At 44.6% G+C, this 18,101-nt stretch overlaps 1 long non-coding RNA gene across 1 annotated transcript in view; it reads right to left on the reverse strand.

Annotated features, from left to right (window-relative positions):
* Nucleotides 1-16,288: 16,288 nt before the first annotated feature.
* The window catches only part of LOC132505875 (uncharacterized), a 32,885-nt gene continuing 31,072 nt past the window's right edge, over nt 16,289-18,101 (reverse strand). The window contains exon 6 of the long non-coding RNA XR_009535575.1: nt 16,289-17,699. This is a non-coding gene — a long non-coding RNA (uncharacterized LOC132505875). The remainder of the gene's footprint in view (nt 17,700-18,101) is intronic.

The following is an 18,101-nucleotide window of genomic DNA, read 5'->3' on the forward strand; positions in this document are numbered from 1 at the left end:
CTTAGAATCTAATGAAATTATCAGAGATGACACCAATGATGTGGATGTAGGGATATTCATCATGGTATTATTTTAAAAAATAGGAAAAATGAAAAAATCAATTTTAATGTAAAGGAATGGCTAAGAAAACAATTTCACATTTTTCTTAAGGAACACTTAATAGGCATGAAAATCCCATGTTTAAAGAGTTTTTGTGAATCTTGTAAAATGTTCATGAAACAATAAGTTAAAAACTATATACTGAAGAATACCAAATGTGTAAAACGCTTATATTTGTTTGTGTGTATATATGTATATTTTATAAATACATAGTAAACAGATTTATTTTTATTGTTGTGTTGGTTGTGTGCCCAGAACCTAGAGCAGGTTTCTCAGTCACGGCACTTCTGATATTTGCGGCTGGATCATTCTTTATTGTGGGGCCTGTCCTGAGCATTGTAGGATAGTTGGCAGTATCCCTGGCCTCTACTCACTAGATGTCAGTAGTGCCCCTCCATGCACCCAGTTGTGACAAGCAAAATGTCTCCAGATATTGCCAAATGTCCTTTGCAGACAAAATCACTCCTGGTAGAAAACCACTGGCCTAAACATATAAAAGGTGTTCAATAATATTGTTGAATAATTCAATTAATTAGAAAAGAGACATGGAAATTTCAGTAGTTATCTCTTGTTAATATGATTATTTTGTTACGTCATTTGATTATCATTGTATTTTTCCAAATTTTCCACCATGGCAGGTCCTGTTCATAGTCTCTCACCCACAATTCCAAAATCCACAGAGCTCCTTTGACAGCAAATCTGGACTCCTCTGACTTTACTTGAGGGCTTTAATGATCCCAGGTGGTATGAATATTCATACATTTGTTTGAATAAGTATTAATGTGTTATTTGATATTCAGTGTACACAAAACATATCTAAAAATCTGCAAAGAATCTGGCTTACACGACACACCTGGTTTCTAGGTTTTGGGACATAGGACTATGGGCCTGTATTACTTTTACAATCAGCAAAACAAACAAATGAAAACATAGGGAAAGCATCGAGATACTCCTCTACTCAACAGAAGAGAACGAATCGAGGAGGTATTATGAAGTAAACACTCACCCCAAAAATCCTCTCCAAAAAGTAAATTATGGAAAAAAGAAAAAGTTATGGGCAGTTGTAATCTTATTTGACAGATGTGGAAACAGATGCTCGGTGGGTTTCAAAACCAAAGTCCCACAGCTGGCAAACACTGGTGCTGGGTGTGGATCTTGGGTCTGTATGATTGTCTCCCACCTGAGCTGCTTTCTTGCTTCTGTGACACAGAACACAGCACCTGGCAGTCAGCCTCCATGTCGAATGAATGGATGAGCACCTTCCTGGGAGGAAGTTAATTTCTTAGAAGACCAAGGTCATCTGAATTCTACCTTAAACAGGAAATCAAGCAAGGGGGGGGCTTGGCAGGGGCTAGATAAGACCTGGGGCCGACTGATAAATGTTCAGTTGCAAAGTGGAAACTGTCACAGGCAGTGACATAAACAGTCATGCCGTTTATACGATGCCTTGATAAAATTGTGGGGACAGAGGCTCGGGACCAAGACCCCTTGGGTCCCAGTCCAGGTGCACCACTGACTAGTTGCAGGTTCATTAAAGGTTCTGTGCCTCAACATGCTCATTTGTAAAATGGGAACCACAGTAAGACCACCATCACAGGTCCGCTGTGAGGACGGGATGAGTTAACACAGAAAAAGTGTTAAGAAGAGGGTCCCATGCTAGGCAACCACAGATATCCTCCCCTCTCTTCCCCCAGTACATCCTCCTAAGCATTAGCTGCTCTGATTGCTCTCTGCCCCATAAAGAGGCACGAGAGTCCCAAGTTTGTAAACAGATGGACTTGGTGGCACATTCCTGTTCTTGCAGCCTCGAGTTGTGTGACGGGGCAAAGCCGCTTCCCCTCTCTGTGCCTCGGTTTCCTCATAGATCCAACCACAGTTAACAGCCATCATTATGGAGACTTTGAGAGAACTGAATGAGCTATGGGGTGTACACTGCTCAGCTCAGTCATTTTTCTATAGTGGTGGCTATTTTTATTGACATCCTATCCTAATGACAAGAAACTGAGAAGCAGAAATTCAGGCAACAGTACCTAAAGGTGCAGAATCCTCAGTGTTTTCCCTAAGAACAGTGCACCCCCAAGGATGTTATGTCGACGGCTGGTGGGATACAGAATGACATGAGGGGATGTATGGACAAAATCATTTATTACCTTTAATAGTCATGTTTTTATTTTCACAGTTTCTACCTGTGGCAAGCGAATCAGTCTCCCATTTACTAAGGTGACAAAGTTTCCTTTTGATATAAATGTAGTTAAGTAGTAATAAGTACTACTTATTAATACAATATTATTATTATTTTTTTTTATTTTTTTTGCGGTACGCGGGCCTCTCACTGTTGTGGCCTCTCCCGTTGCGGAGCACAGGCTCCGGGCACGCAGGCTCAGCGGCCACGGCTCACGGGCCCAGCCACTCCGCGGCATGTGGGATCTTCCCGGACCGGGGCACGAACCTGTGTCCCCCTGCATCGGCAGGCGGACTCTCAACCACTGCGCCACCAGGGAAGCCCAATACAATATTATTTTAATATTAATATTAGTTGTGCAGAAATAAGTAGTAGATCGATATAAAGAAAAGTATTAACTGAATCCTATACAAGGCAGAGACTGTGGTCCATCATATCTGGTGATTAAAACAGCCCAGCAGGGCTTCCCTGGTGGCGCAGTGGTTGGGAGTCCGCCTGCCGATGCAGGGGACACGGGTTCGTGCCCCGGTCCGGGAAGATCCCACATGCCGCGGAGTGGCTGGGCCCGTGAGCCATGGCCGCTGAGCCTGCGTGCCCGGAGCCTGTGCTCCGCAACGGGAGAGGCCCCAGCAGTGAGAGGCCCGCGTACCAAAAAAAAAAAAAAAAAAAAAAACAGCCCAGCAAGATGGTCAAGGGGCCTCTCGTGGGCTGCAGGCAATGACGGCCTGTGTGATTCACCCTGCGTTCTACGTTCTTTCTTAGTGAATCCTTCCTCTCTCTGACTACACATTGACCTTGTCCTTGACAGATTTCCTAACCACAAATTAGAACCATCTTATCAACTGTCTTGGTCTCCTATGTTAAGTCCTTCCTAATTTCCCATTTTACATCTTTGACTGGCACGCGTGTGTGTGTAAGAAAGACAGAGAGGGATCCTTGTGAACGAAGATCATACTTTCTTTCCTTACACTACGTGCTTCAGTAGTGGACACGTGGAGGTGACTTAATCATGATAGTTTACCGTGTGTGATATGAATGCATGATTGCTTCTAATCCCCCTGATAACTTGATAAGGTAGATATGATTACATGCCAGTTTTTATAAATGGGGAAGAATTTGAGACTTACAGAGGTGCTGTGGGCCCAAAGGGAAGCAGCTGAAACCAGAAGTTGAACCCAGGTGGTAGTCTGAACTTGGAACCTAGATCCTAACTATTACACAACATTGAATCCACTTTAAAAGATGCCTCAGGTGGATGGATGGATGGAAGGTTCAGGACAGGCATAAAGAGGCAACAGGACGATCTTTGAATAGTCCTGAATCGATGTCATGGGTTCTACTATGTGCTAAGCACTGGACAGACATTACCTTTAATCCTCATGTAAAATCTTTGCTCAGAGAAAGGGTGACATGGAGATGTCGTAGAGGTTTGCTATTAAGACATCTGCTGTTAAGACCACAGACTCCGAAGTCAGACAAACTAGGTGCCAATCTTGGATCTGCCACTTAAAAGCTGAGCGACCTTGGGCTGCTACTTAGACTGCCTGGGCCTCAGTTTCCCCATCTATAATGGGATGATGATATCTACTCCACAGGGGTCCCAGAAGGATCAAATGAGACCTTGTGTCCCCAGTGCCTGCTTTACATCATGTTCTCAACATATGGTCGCTGTAATTGTTGCTGTTGCTGTAGTTATCATACTTGTGAATCTCAGAACTGAACTACCAACCCAGGTCCATTTTAAGAGAGGGAAGAGGTTGGGAGTTGAAGTCGGACTTGAACATCAGGGGGTGTAGTTGGAAGGCTAGTGGCTCTCCAGAAAGGTCCGTAGCCTAATCCCCAGAACCTGTGGCTCTTGTTACTTTGAATGGCAATGGGCAATAAAGGTCGCAGATGGAACTAAGCTTGCTCATCAGCGGACAGTAGGGAGTCAGCTGAAAGTAGGAAGGGTAGCCTGAGATTATCCAGGTGGGGTCAATGTAATCACAGGGTCCTTAAAAGTGGAAGAGGGAGGCCCTAGAAACAAGTCATGGCGGGATCGGCGTTGCTGGCTTTGAAGGTGCGGGAAGGAGCCAGGGGCCAAGGAACGCGGGCGAGGAATCAGATTCTCCCCCTGGAACCTCCAGAAAGAACGCGGCCCCGCCAACACCTTCAGTTTAGCCCGAGGAGGCCTGGATTGGACGTCTGACCTCCAGAACTGCAGATAAGTTTATATTGTTTTAAGTTGTTTGTTTGTTTTTTTTTTTTTTCGGTACGCGGGCCTCTCACTGTTGTGGCCTCTCCCGTTGCGGAGCACAGGCTCCGGAAGCGCAGGCTCAGCGGCCATGGCTCACGGGCCCAGCCGCTCCGCGGCATGTGGGATCTTCCCGGACCGGGGCATGAACCCGTGTCCTCTGCATCGGCAGGCGGACTCTCAACCACTGAGCCACCAGGGAAGCCCTGTTTTAAGTTGTTTTAAGGTGATTTGTTACAGCAGCCCTAGGAAACGCATTCAGCAAGGAAAGATTCAGACTCTGGCCTCAGATTTATAGGAAGTCAGAGGTCTGGGCAATTCGCTTCACGGAGGCAGGTTGGTTTCACTTGCCCTCTAAAAATAAAACCATAGGCAGCCACTGCTTCTGCTTCTCCAGCTCGCCTGCCTGCGTGCTCGGACCCTTGTGCTTGGGAAGGGGGTGGGGCGCGTCTATACAGCCTGACGGGGGAGTGGGCTTCCGGCTACTCAGCCGGAGGAGGGATGCCCCCGGGCCCCAGCCACCAGCAGTTTCCACGCGGTAGCAGGTGGAAGGCGTTTCCAGCTGAGCGGAGGGAACTGTCGTTTTTTTTGCAAGACCAGGAAACGGCTTTCTAGTCTCCGAGTTCCAGGGCTCAGAGGAGGAGGGATCGCTGTTATTTCCTTCACACCAGAGCTCTGGTTAAAACAGGAAACGAGTTGTAGGGCCACTGGCATCTGACAGACATCAGGGCACCGTCGGTTTCTCCTTTTCCTTTGCAAATGTGACTGGCTTCATCACGGGCAGGAGAGGCTGACCCTTAGAGACTGGTCCACCTGTAAAGGGAGATTTTCTCACTTTCAACTTCAGCTGTTCGCTCTCATTATTTAAACGGCAGTCAATTTTATAGACAAAGCACAGATCTCAATTGTTCTCAGTTTTGACACTTACATACACCCAAACCAAATTATAGAATGTGTTCATTACCTGTGCCTTGTCCTGGGCAATACCAGCCACCAGCCGCTCTCCAGAGGCAACTATTCATCTGCTTTGGTTGCTATAGATTAGTTTTTTTAGAATTTCATATAGATGGCATCAGGCAGCATGTGCTCCTATATGTCTGTTTTTTTTCCACTTTGCATAATTTTGATTCATCTGTGTCGTAGATCAGTAGTTCTTTCCATTTTATTACTGAGTAGATACATCCAATGAATGTATCTTATTTTAAAAAAATCTGTTTTGTTGTTAATGCTATTTGGGTGGTTTCCAGTTTGTGGCTGTTCTGAATAAAAATGCTGTAAACATTCACGTATAAGCCTTTTGTATGGACATTTGTTTTCATTTCTCTTGAGTAATACCGAGGAGGAGTAGAATTATAAGAAACGGCCAGACAGTTCCCAAAGCCCTTGTACTTCCGTCGGCCATTAAATAACAGAACCATAGTAAAGGTTTAAGTTGTTCCTCCTTGTGGGTTTGTTCTTTTTTTTTTTTTTTTGGCTCTTCTAATGTGTGTGAAATTGTATCTCATTGTGGGTTTAAACTGCATTTCCCTGATGACTAATGATGTTAAGTGCTTTTTCACGTGCTTATTGGCTATGCCTATATCTTTTGTGAAGTGTCTGAGTTTTTTGCCCATTTTTAAAACATGTATGTTTGTCTTTTATTAGTTGTAGGAATTCTTTGTATAGTCTAGATGCAAGTTCTTTATCACATACAGGTGTAAAAATTTTCTCCCGATCTGTGGCTTGTCTGTATTCTTTATAGTATCTTTGAATAAGCAGAAACTTTAATGTCCAGTTTATTTTATGATTCGTTCATTTTGTCCGAAGAATTCTTTGCCTAACCCAAGTTTACAAAGAAGTTTTTTTAAATGTATTCTTCTAGAAGATTTCTAGTACTAGCATTTACGTTTAACTCTCTGATCCATCTCAAATTTTTGTGTGTGTCTGGAGTTAGCGCGGGAGATGGGATCAACAAATTCCACGGCCAGTTCTGTGGAGACATCAGGATGACTGTTCTAAGTTCAGGGTCTAGTGCAGGATTCAGCAAATCTTTTTCTATACATAGAAACAGGGCCAGAGAGTGAATATTCTGGGCTTTACAGGCCATATGGTTCCTGTTGCAACTTCTCTACTTTGCCTTTGTAGTGCAAAAGCAGTTATAGACAACATGTAAACACAAGGGCATAGCTGTGTACCAGTAAAACTATTTACAGACAATGAAATTTGAATATCATATAATTATTACATTTCACGAACTATTATTTTTTTGATTAGTTTTTTAACCATTCAAAAATGTAAAGATCATTTTTAGCTTGGGGGCTATACGAAAACAAACAGCAGCCGGATGTGACCTGCAGCCTCAAGCCATGGGTTGCCAAGTCCTGGGCTACTCGGCAAGGCAGACATTTAACAAACAGAAGGACATGCTGTGACACCAGCCTGAGAGTAAAGAGCTGTGTGCTGTGGGCGAGAGAATAATAGGCGATGGGTAATCGGATGAGATCAAAAGGAATTATAACTAAACCACAATGAGATACCACTTCACACCCATTAGGATGGCTATTATTTGTTTAAAAATAAAGTGTTGGTGAAGATGTGGAGAAATTAGAACCTTGGTGCCTTGCCGGTGGGAATGTAAAATGGTGCAGGCCGTGTGGAAAACCTGTAAAAGTTAGACAGAATTACCGTATGATTCAGCAATTCCACTCCCAGGTAAATACCCAAAGAATTGGAAAGCAGGAACTCAAACAGAAACGTGTACACCCATGCTCATAGCAGCACCATTCACAAGAACCGAAGGTGGAAACAACCCAAATGTCCATCAACAGATGAATGAATAAACATGCATAAATGCAATGGAAAATTATTTGGCTATAAAAAGAAAAATGAAATTCTAATACATGCTCCAACATAGATGAAACTGGAAAACATTATGCTAAGTGAAGTAAGCCAGACACAAAAGGATAAATATTGTATGATGCCACTTATCTGCAGTAATATAGAACAGGCAACTTCAGAGAGCCCGAAAGTGTAATAGAGGTTACCCAGGAGCTGGGGGGGAAGGAGGAGTAATTTAATAGCATTCCTGTTTGGGATGATAAAGTTTTAGAAACTGACAGTGGTGATGGTTGTATAACACTGGAAACATACTGAATGCCACTGAATTGTACACTTAACACTGGTTAAATGGTAATTTTTTTTTTTAAACAGAGAACAGGAGTATTTATTTATTTTTAATTAATTTATTTATATTTTTGGCGGCGTTCGGTCTTCGTTTCTGTGCAAGGGCTTTCTCTAGTTGTGGCAAGCGGGGGCCACTCACTATATCGTGGCCTCTCTTATTGCAGAGCACAGGCTCCAGACGCGCAGGCTCAGTAGTTGTGGCTCACGGGCCTAGTTGCTCCGCGGCATGTGGGATCTTCCCAGACCAGGGCTCGAACCCGTGTCCCCTGCATTAGCAGGCAGATTCTCAACCACTGCACCACCAGGGAAGCCCCTATGGTAAATTTTTTATTGTGGTAAAATATACACATTTTTAGAAATTAAAGGAATTATAATTAAAGGTCTTTCTCTGAGTCTGTCAGGCACTGCACTAAATGTATCACATATCAATTTACTTAATCTTTACAACACTATGAGGTAAGTTCTGTTATTATCATTATACCCATTTTATAGGTGAGGAAACTGAGGCACTAAGTTTTGACAACTTGCCCAAAGTCACGCATCTAGTGAGTTGCAGAATCAGGATTCAAACCCCAGCAGCCTGGCTTTCAGCTACCACGATCCACTGCCTTTAAAAGCAGTCACTCTCAGCTTTGGCTGAACTCGAGCATTTTCTGGGGAGCATTTAAAAATCCCCGTGTCCAGGCTGTACCCGGTTAAATCAACCTCTGGAGGCTGCACCAGGCATCACTAACTGTAAAAAGCTCCCCGGGTGCTGCCAGTGTGTAGCCAAGGTGAGAAAAACTGAGATGATGTTACAGCCATGACCTCAAAAGTGAACAGGAGTCAGCCATGGGGGGAGGCGGAGAAGGGTTCACTCCAGGCCATACATTTTATGAGTCATGTATTTTTATCAAACCGCACTGGTCTTTTTCCTACGTGAGAATAATGACGTGTCCTAATAGGAATGGTTGCCGATATTTATTGAGCAATTATGCCCCAAGCATGACACTAAATGCTTCTCACACTTTGTCTCCATTAACATTCATGATGATATTAGGTGTAAATGCCATCATCCCCATTTTACAGATGAGGCAACTGAGGCCTAAAGAGAGTGAGTTGCTTGCCCAACGCCACACTGGTACTAAGAGGCACTATGTGGCTACCCAGGCACATGTGGTCCAAGCTCAGCTCTCCAGACTGCCCGGCCAGGGAAGCTGGCCAAGGGTGTCCCAGCAGGAACAGTGAGAAAGGAGGTGACCTACCCACTGCTGTTGGTTTTGTCTTATTTTGTTTTCTGTACCTGTCTGCCTATGGAAAGGCCTCTTGATTGAGTCAGGACCTTGGTGCTCCCATAACATCACCATGGCCCGGGGCTGCTCCGAGGAAGAAGTTTGTTAAAGAATCTGAATAATCTCACTCTGGGGTGGAGAGGAGGCCTGAGGCCGGGAGAATTTTGTTGGGGGAATTTAATGCATCATCAGCTGGTATCCAATAAGGAGATTCACAAGGCCCCTGGTTCAGGGAGAGTGGACCAGGGTGTGACAGTGTATGTTTCTAGGTCTGGATCATGTTGATTGTGTCCACAACTCAGAGCAATGCTCCACTAGGGAGAGGGGCTGACCCCGGGAGACACAATACAGAGAAGAGTCCCTTGACATTTTCCTCTGATTCTGAAAGGCCGAGACCACGTCTTGCTAACACAGAACTCTGCTTCGAGAACAGTGTCTGGCACGCAGTGTAGCTGCTCATTAAAAACTTGTGGAGCAAATGCATATGTGCAATGGGTGGGGGAAGGGCTGCCCTGCAGATGCGTAGATGAACTGAGATCCTGGCTGGACACTTGTTAATAGACGAAGGGATGAAGGAAAAAATGTTCCAAGGAAGGAAAAATTCATGTTTCAAGTTCAGATTAAGCTTTTCTATGATGTCACCCATGACTGATGAGGAAACTGAGGCTCAAAGAGTTCTAGTGAGTTTGTCAATTATGATGCAGCTAGAAAGTACCAGAACTTGGATTTGAACTTGGGCCCCCAGACTCCTGTTCCCGGGTTGTTTCTACTGCACATTAGCAAACAACCAGAGGATAATGCAAGTGAATAGAAAGAATATTTCATGGCAACACGAGGACTCTAAACATCATCACCAATGAGAAAAAAATCATAATAAGAGCATTAGCTGAGATTCATTAAGAGCTTACTCTGTGCCAGGTGTATGTGTATTTGAAATACATTATCTCTAGAATCTTCCCCCCTAAAAAAACCCCATGGAATGGAAGCTATTATCGTTATTTTATTTTTTCTGGTATGTGGGCCTCTCACTGCCCTGGCCTCTCCCGTTGCGGAGCACAGGCTCCAGACGCACAGGCTCAGCGGCCATGGCTTACGGGCCCAGCCGCCCCACGGCGTGTGGGATCCTCCTGGACCGGGTCACGAACCCCTGTCCCCTGCATCAGCAGGCGGACTCTCAACCACTGAGCCACCAGGGAAGCCCCTATCCTTATTTTATAGCTGCAGATATGAGGTCCAGGGGCATCAACAAGCCTCAGTTTACACAGTTAATACGGAGCAGAGCAGAAATTCAAACTTGGGAGTCTCAGACCACAAAGTTTAGCCACTGTTCTCCTGTGAGTCCGTTCAGTGTCAGGCAAACTGCCCTTTGATTGTAACTGAGTTGATGATAATAATTATTATACCTTCCTTTCTGGGGCTTTTAATGTTTCTTTTTTTTTTTTTTTTTTGCGGTACATGGGCCTCTCACTGTTGTGGCCTCTCCCGTTGCGGAGCACAGGCTCCGGACGTGCAGGCTCAGTGGCCATGGCTCACGGGCCCAGCCACTCTGCGGCATGCAGTATCTTCCCGGACCGGGGAACGAACCCGTGTCCCCCGCATCGGCAGGCGGACTCTCAACCACTGCGCCACCAGGGAAGCCCTAATGTTTCTATTTTAAGAGAACTTTCACAGTCCTTTGACAAAATTTTCCACATTTCAAAACCAGGTGTTTTGGTGTCATGTCCTGAGTGATGGAAATATTTCTGGTCTCAGCTGTGAAAACATAATTGGTAGATAGCCACAAAGAATATGAACACGGCTGCAGAGTAGGTTGTTATCAGCCTGGGGTCAACATCTCTGTGTACCTTCCCCGGGCCCCCTGGTGCCCAGTCAGGAAGCTGGGAAAGACTGCTTCTCCCCTTGCTCCTAAAACTCCTGGCCTCTCCCTGCCCTTCACCCACTCCCCTTCAGGAGAGGAGCAGAGACTTATCTGGTAGGTAAATTGGGGTAGAATCAAGCTGTCCTCTGCTCCCTGTCTCCTTGTGGAGGGGGAGTTGTTCTCTGATCCAATGTTGGAATTGGAAGATTCATTTCATTCTGGGGTCAGTGTGGGGAAGTCCAGTGGCCCACAGATATCTAGATTTATCAGCAATAGAGGTGACGTTTGGGCTCCCATCTGTGCTATAGATTGAATGTTTGTGTGTTCCTCCCTCTCCACAAATTCATATGTTGAAACCTAATCCCCGGTGTCATGGCATTAGGAGATGGGGGTCTTTGGGAAGTAATTAGGTCATGAAGTTGGGGCCCTCACGTGTGGGATTAGTGCCCTTACAAAAAGAGATCCAGAGAGCTCCCTCGCCCCTTCCACCACTGGAGGACACAGTGAGAAGACAACAACTTGGAGAGGCCCTCGCCTGGCCATGATGCACCCTGATCTCCGAATGCCAGCCTCCAAAACTGTGAGAAAGACATTTCTGTTGTTTGTCAGCCACCCAGTCTGGGGTATTTTTGTTACAGCAGCTCGAATGGACAAAGACAACCTGCTTGTTCTTCTTATTTCTCAGTTGGTTAAGAACTCTGGCTGGGAAGGGACCTACCCCAAAAGCCCATCCCAGAGGATGCTAGTTTTAAAGAGGTGTGATGTCTGGTCTATAAGCGGGAACAATGATTCAGCATCAGGGATGTTTCTTTTCAGTTCACTTACTTATCCCACATTTACTGGCTAAGCACCTGCTGTTTGCCTGGCCTTGCACTAGACACCCTTTAGATAAGGATGAGCTGCTCCAAGTGGGAGCAAAAGGCTTCATCAAGACTGAAAAGTTTTCCCTTCTGACCTTTTGACTGTAGAGTGGGGTCAGCTCTTTTTGAGAAGCCTAGCATCTATTTCCCATTGCCTGGGTTACAGTGCCCTGATTTTTCTTTGAGGAAATATGCACCCCCTCATGCGTCACCCCGGTGGGACTGTCCAGGCACTCTACCCTTTCCTAGCGGAGGGATGAATCCACAGCCGAGGTTAAGTCAACACACTGCAGATTCTGGGACGGTTGATCTTCACCAGAGTGAGGCAGGGTGGAAAGCAAACTAGCTCCCCTACTCCAGAAGAATACTTTTGAGAAGTCTGCTTGCTCCCTAGATGCATGGGACGGCTCTGGTTCTCTCTCTGTCTTCCTCCCTTCCTCTCTTTTTCCTTCCTTAGCTCTCAATTCCCCATCTGTGAGTGACTCAGTATCAATCAGTCCCTTAAACTCTTCTCAGCACAGGTCAGCCAGAGTTGGTTGCCTTTGCAAGAGAAAATACAACCCCACTGTCTGCACATGGACTGGAAGAATTAGAACCTTGGGTTCCACACCTTCACCTAACAGCTGGGGAAAATGAAGTTAAGAGGAGACTTTCCAGTTTGGGGTCGAGGAGGCCTTGTGGCTTGATGATTAACAGCACGAGTTCTTCAGTCATCTGGTCTGGACATAAAGCCTGCCTCTGCCATTTTGTAGTTATTGATTGATACGGGACACATTAACTTCCAAGCTTCAGGTCATCATCTCTGAATATAGGATACTAATAGTACCTAGCTCCCAGGGCTGGGAACACTATGAAGTGCATAATAACCTTTGGCTGTTATTTTAGTGATTATTCTTCTAGATTTCTTCTGAGAAGTCATGCAAAACAGGAATGTAAATTGCAAAAAAGATGCTGAGCAGGGAGGCACTAAAGAAAGCCTTTCTCCAAAGGGGATGTTTATTTCAGAGGCACACAGGGGGAGGCTCAACCAGCTGTTTTCCAGGAAATCATCCACTTAACCCAGGGTGAGCTCTAAATTTTAATGACCAGCCAGTGTCGAAGGACTGGAAAAAGAAGAAAACAAACAAGGATGATGTAAAAATCCAGCCACACACTGTATAAACTCTGAGGTCTCCAATATTTAATCGGATTCCTGAGTTTGGAGGTGGTTCCCACCTCCATCAGGAAAAGAATCATAACCATCACTAATACTGGCAGCTAAAAAATGAACTTAATAGTAAATATCAGAAACCAAATACCAAGGCTCACTAGGATCTTGGAAACAGATGTAATTGATTAATCCATACGCGTTGGATTAAAAGTCTGGGGGTGGGGAGGGGAGCTCTGTACTGGAATTTTCTTCTGCCACAAATGCTCTCCCCAGTCCCCCACTTCCCTGTACACCCAAACTCTCTCATCTCACCTCAAATGTCACCTCCTCTGAGAAGCCTTCCCAGTTCTAATGGAGCTATGATCTCAGAAGGTCCTCTTTCTTCCCAGCAATACCAAGTTTGTAATGAGATGCTTTTTGCAGTTGTTGGATCAGTTGTTTTCTCCAAGTAGACTGCAAGTTCCAGGTGACCAGAGATCTTGTTTGTTGTATATACTACTGTAGAACAGGTTAGATTGGTTTCAGACCCACAACTGAAACTCTGTGTATCTTTGTTGATTTAATGACTTCGGCAATGTTCTATTATCATTCATTCACTCACTATATGAGGACTTAAATCTTCAGCATGAATACTATATATTCATGCTAAAGAATATTTAGCATGAATACTTCTCAATTAATTATTAATAACCTATAAGTGTTTACTATCTGCCAGGCAATCTGCCCACAAATGTGGGCAATGAGGACACAGCCGTGACAAAGAAACAAAAATCTCTACCCTCATGGAACTTAGGGGGAAGGGACCATCAATGAATACATAAATATGACAGAAGTTTGTGGAGCCTTAAGTGCTTTGGAGAAAAATAAGTAGAGGAGAGAAATAGGGAGGGTCAGGATGGGGGCAATTTTGAAGAGAGATGCTGGAGAAAGCCTCCTTGGGCAGAGACCCCGACAAGTGAGGGAACACAGTGAGGGGCACCTGGGGGATAATTCCGGAAAGAGCAGCAGGTGCAAAGGTCTGAGGGGGTGTGTCCTTGGTTAGTGTGGCCACAGTGGAGAAAGCAAGGCAAAGAGGGTGGGTGAGGCAGTCAGGGGAGCAGATGCGTGCAGGTCACCGAAGGACTTGTTTAGATTTTGCTCTGAGATGGGGAGTCATTGGAAAGACACATCTGGGAAGAGATGTGGGAATTAAAATTATTTTCGATGGAATTCCCTGGTGGTCCAGTGGTTAGGACTCCACTCTCACTGCCAAGGGCCTGGGTTCAATCCTTTGTCAGGGAACTAAAGATTCCACAAACCGTGCGGAGCGGCTAAAAAAAAAAAAAAAAAAATTCAAATAACCTGACTCTGGAGACTAAATGGAAAGGGGGACCCAGGGAGATGTAGGGGGTTGTTAGGCAGCTCCAGGAACCCTTTTTCTGCCTGCACCAGGGCAGGGGCTCACGTGGCAGATGAGTTGTCAGGCTCTGTGAAGGTAAGAGCACCAGGAAGTGCTGAAGGATTGAAGGAGGGATGTGAGGGGAGAAAGGGGTGTCAGGGGTGACTCCAATACTTCTGGCCTGAGTCACTGAATGAACAGTTGCCACGAGCAGAGTACTACGAGGAAAGCAGGTTGGAGAGAGGTGGTGATGGTGGGGAGGGAGAATTCCAGAGGCTGGGTTTCACGCATGTGATGTTTCAGACTATTTTTATAACATCCAACTGGAGATACTGACAGGACAGACACAGTCCTTGCCTCTCTGGGAACCTATATCCTAGTGAGGGAGAAATCCCGTCGACACCACAACTAAGAGACAACCTAACCTGTCATACAGTGCCAGGTGTCGTGATGGTCATGTGATGGGGAGTGGTGACTGTCATAGCTGACTGGGGGCGGCCTCGGTGGGCAGGTGACGGGAGAGCTGAGACCCAGGACAGGGACAGCAAAGCCAAGTCCCGGAGGAAGGAATGAACTTAGTGAGTTAGAGGAATAGAAGGAAAGCAACTCCAGAAGGCTTACCCACAGCTGGGTCTTACTTTACATGTGATGGGAAGCTGACTTGGAGGATGTGGTCACCTGATTTCCATTTTTAAAAAAGGTAACTTTGGAGACTGGATTAGCATTAGAGGGAGCAGGAAACCTGATTGGCAGTCCATTAACCGTCGTCTAGCCAAACAGGACGTCGCCTTGGAAGGCCACTGGAGATGGAGTAAATCAGAGAGATGTGGAATCTGCTTTGGAGGCAGGGTCAGCAGGATGAAAGAAGAATCCAGGATGCTGCTGCAGTCTTGGGGTAAGTCGTTGAAGGCTACCATGAGCTAAGTGGGGGCGACACAGCTAGGAGGATCCAAGCTCTCTTTGGTCACATCAACTTTGAAATGAATGAGGAAGGAGGCACAGGGAGATCATATTGGCATTTTTTTAATGTTAGTAAAACATACATAATCGCAAATTGGAACTATCCAGCTTGATGAATTTTCCCGAAGTTGTCACATATCCGGGAAATCAGCACGCTGAAAGTCCCCGTGTCCTCTCCTAATCATTCTTCTTTCCCCAAAGTAACCTCTGTCCTAGTCTGACATAGTTTTACTGGCATTTTTAAACCTATGATTAAGAGATAATAATCAGAGGTAAGCGTGGGGCATTTGCTTATGTAATTCTCAGAAAAATAACCTCACTTGGTTTTTTAGACTAAGGCTTTGTTTTCTTTTATCGTAATTTTGAGGTTTGCTCGTGCGTCTTTTTCTCCTTCTTCCCACAGGAGGTGCTCACGTGGAGTGTGAGGTCTCGCCGGACCCCAGGCTGGCAGGTGGCCTTTGTCTCCGTGAGTCAAAAGGGCATCAAACCACGGCCCGAGGTTTAACCGCGAAGCCCTGCCCCTGGCACTGAGCAGGTCCTCCCCCCACCCACCCCCTTCCCCTCTGCGTTTCATTTTACTCGTCCAGTCCCAACAGAAGGCTCTTCATAAGGCACCGTCGTCAGTTTATAGTGCTTGCAGTGTTTTAACACTTTAATGACATGACAGCCAATTTTATTCTGTCCTGGAAATTACTCTCTTCTGTTTCTGTTTCTCTCCCTCCCTCTCTCTCTTCTCCTCCTCCTCCCGTCTCACTGTTCCTGCGATTATTTCTTTTGGAAATAATTCCTCTCACACTCTGCCTCCATAAATCTCTGAATCCCGGCAGATGGAACAAGGCTGCTATTACGAGGGAACAGAATCAACAGGGAAGCGGCAAGCGGGAGGCAAGCTTTATGCTCTGTGGTTTCGCCCCAGTAGGAGGACGTGATGACACCTCCAGGACAAAAGGTTCATCTTTTCAACTACTTTGACTTCTCAGGAGCCCCCCAGCCCTGTGGTCTTTTTATGAGAGAACTGTTTTCACCTCCTTGGCTCTGCACATGTTTTCTACATAATATTAAACAGTAACCTTTGAGTCCCCACATACTGGACGCACAGACCACAGTACACACAGACACACACACAGACACGCACACACACACACGCACACACACACTCTGGCAAAGATAAAACAACTTTTAACTTAATTTGGCTCTTCCTTTTTTTTCTTTAACACCTTGAGATATAATTTACATGCTGTAAAATTCACCCATTTTTAGCCATGTAGTTCGATGTTTTTCTTATTTACCGAGTTGTATACTGTTTCTTTTTGAAAATGGAGCCCGTGGGTGAACATTTTGACCCCGCGTGCTCCCTCCTCACTTTGAAAGGTGACATCTAAAGTGCAGAGAGCAACTTCTGTTTCACCCCCAAAATAGTTGTTTTATTCATTCTGCCATTTACAACTTACTTCCTGTGTTTTGATTCTGAGCTGCTCAGACCTGCTTCTTAGAAGCCAGGTGGATTCATTTTTTACACTGTCAAGAAGTTTCTCTTGTGTTAGAGGAATTTTCTGTTTGCTTGTTTGTTTTGTTAGTGTTTAGTGAGTCTTCAGATCTTTGTTTCATCTGCTGGGCTAATTAGAGAGACTTGAAATGTATCTTTGTGACACGAGAGACTATATAGAAATATTTGGTATTTAAAGCTCAGCTCAAACGGTCACAGCATTCTGACTGCTGAGATTGGTAAAAAGAAAAAAAAATGAAGTTACCAAGAAATAGAAATAGGGCATGGAGGCCTAGAACTTTTTCCTAATATTACATCTTCATCTATAGTTCGGTCTTGATATCTGAGTCTTTCTCATTTGAAAAGCAGAAATGAAAATAATCACTTTAGGAGATCTGCCTGAGGACTGCATGAGCTAATTCACTTGAAAACACCTAGAATGCTAACAATTTTTAAAAATTTATAAATGTTCATTGGATACAAATCCTAAGGAACTTCACCAATGGCATAAGGATCGTGTTTTGGCCACGACACGGTACATTAATAAAAGCATAGCACCTGCTGTTGAAGACTGTGTACCAGTTTAACCAATTGTTCAACGAACAGGTAATGAGGCTTGCTGTGTGCCAGGCACCGGGGATAGAATGGTGGACAGGCAGGTACAGTTGGATGGAAGAGAGATGTTCAACACATAGTTGAGCAAATAAGTATCTAAGTACAAACTGTGCAAGGGTTAAAGAAACCATTCTGGTATGTGTGTATGCATGTGTGTGTGCGCATTTAAAGCAATTTAAGGTATATTTTGCTAGTAAATGTATACCTATGGGCATAGAGAAATTTTCTGGAACAACTCATGAGAAATTGGTTACAAGTGTTTCTTTTTGTAGATAGATAGGGGAATGTCTTCTACTTTTTATTCTGTAACTTTTCTATGCAATTTCAAGTTTCTAACTATAAGCATGTACTTTTGTTTAGCTGTTTAAATATCAGTAGGCTTCTCTGATCAGTAGGCTGGGAGTCCATTATTATTTTCTTCATTAGACTTCTATTAAAAAACAACCTGTTATTTAAAATGAACAAATGATTAACCGCTTGCAATATTTAACTTGTCATGCCAATTAAATATTAAATATTACACTTGAGAAGACAAAGGTCATTTACAAGAGTGCAAGACTGCATCAACCCACACTAAATTGTTACCACCTGCTCGCGCCCCCAGTTTGCCCAGACAACACTTTCATTCAACAGATATTTACTGAGCGCCTACTGTGTACTAGGTAGGCATTGTTCTGAGCACTACTAGATAAAACAAAGCCATCAGGGAGTCAGGCTAGATTCTAGTTGGAGGAAACAGACAAATAAGTAAACCAAATACATATTTATATATAATATGTGCTATAAAAAATTAAAGCAGGGCTGGCGGGCAAGTGACGGATGGTGCCCTCTGTTCATCATATAGAAT

This window comes from Lagenorhynchus albirostris, chromosome 15, assembly GCF_949774975.1.
Source record: "Lagenorhynchus albirostris chromosome 15, mLagAlb1.1, whole genome shotgun sequence".
In the NCBI taxonomy this organism is placed as follows: Eukaryota; Metazoa; Chordata; class Mammalia; order Artiodactyla; family Delphinidae; genus Lagenorhynchus; species Lagenorhynchus albirostris.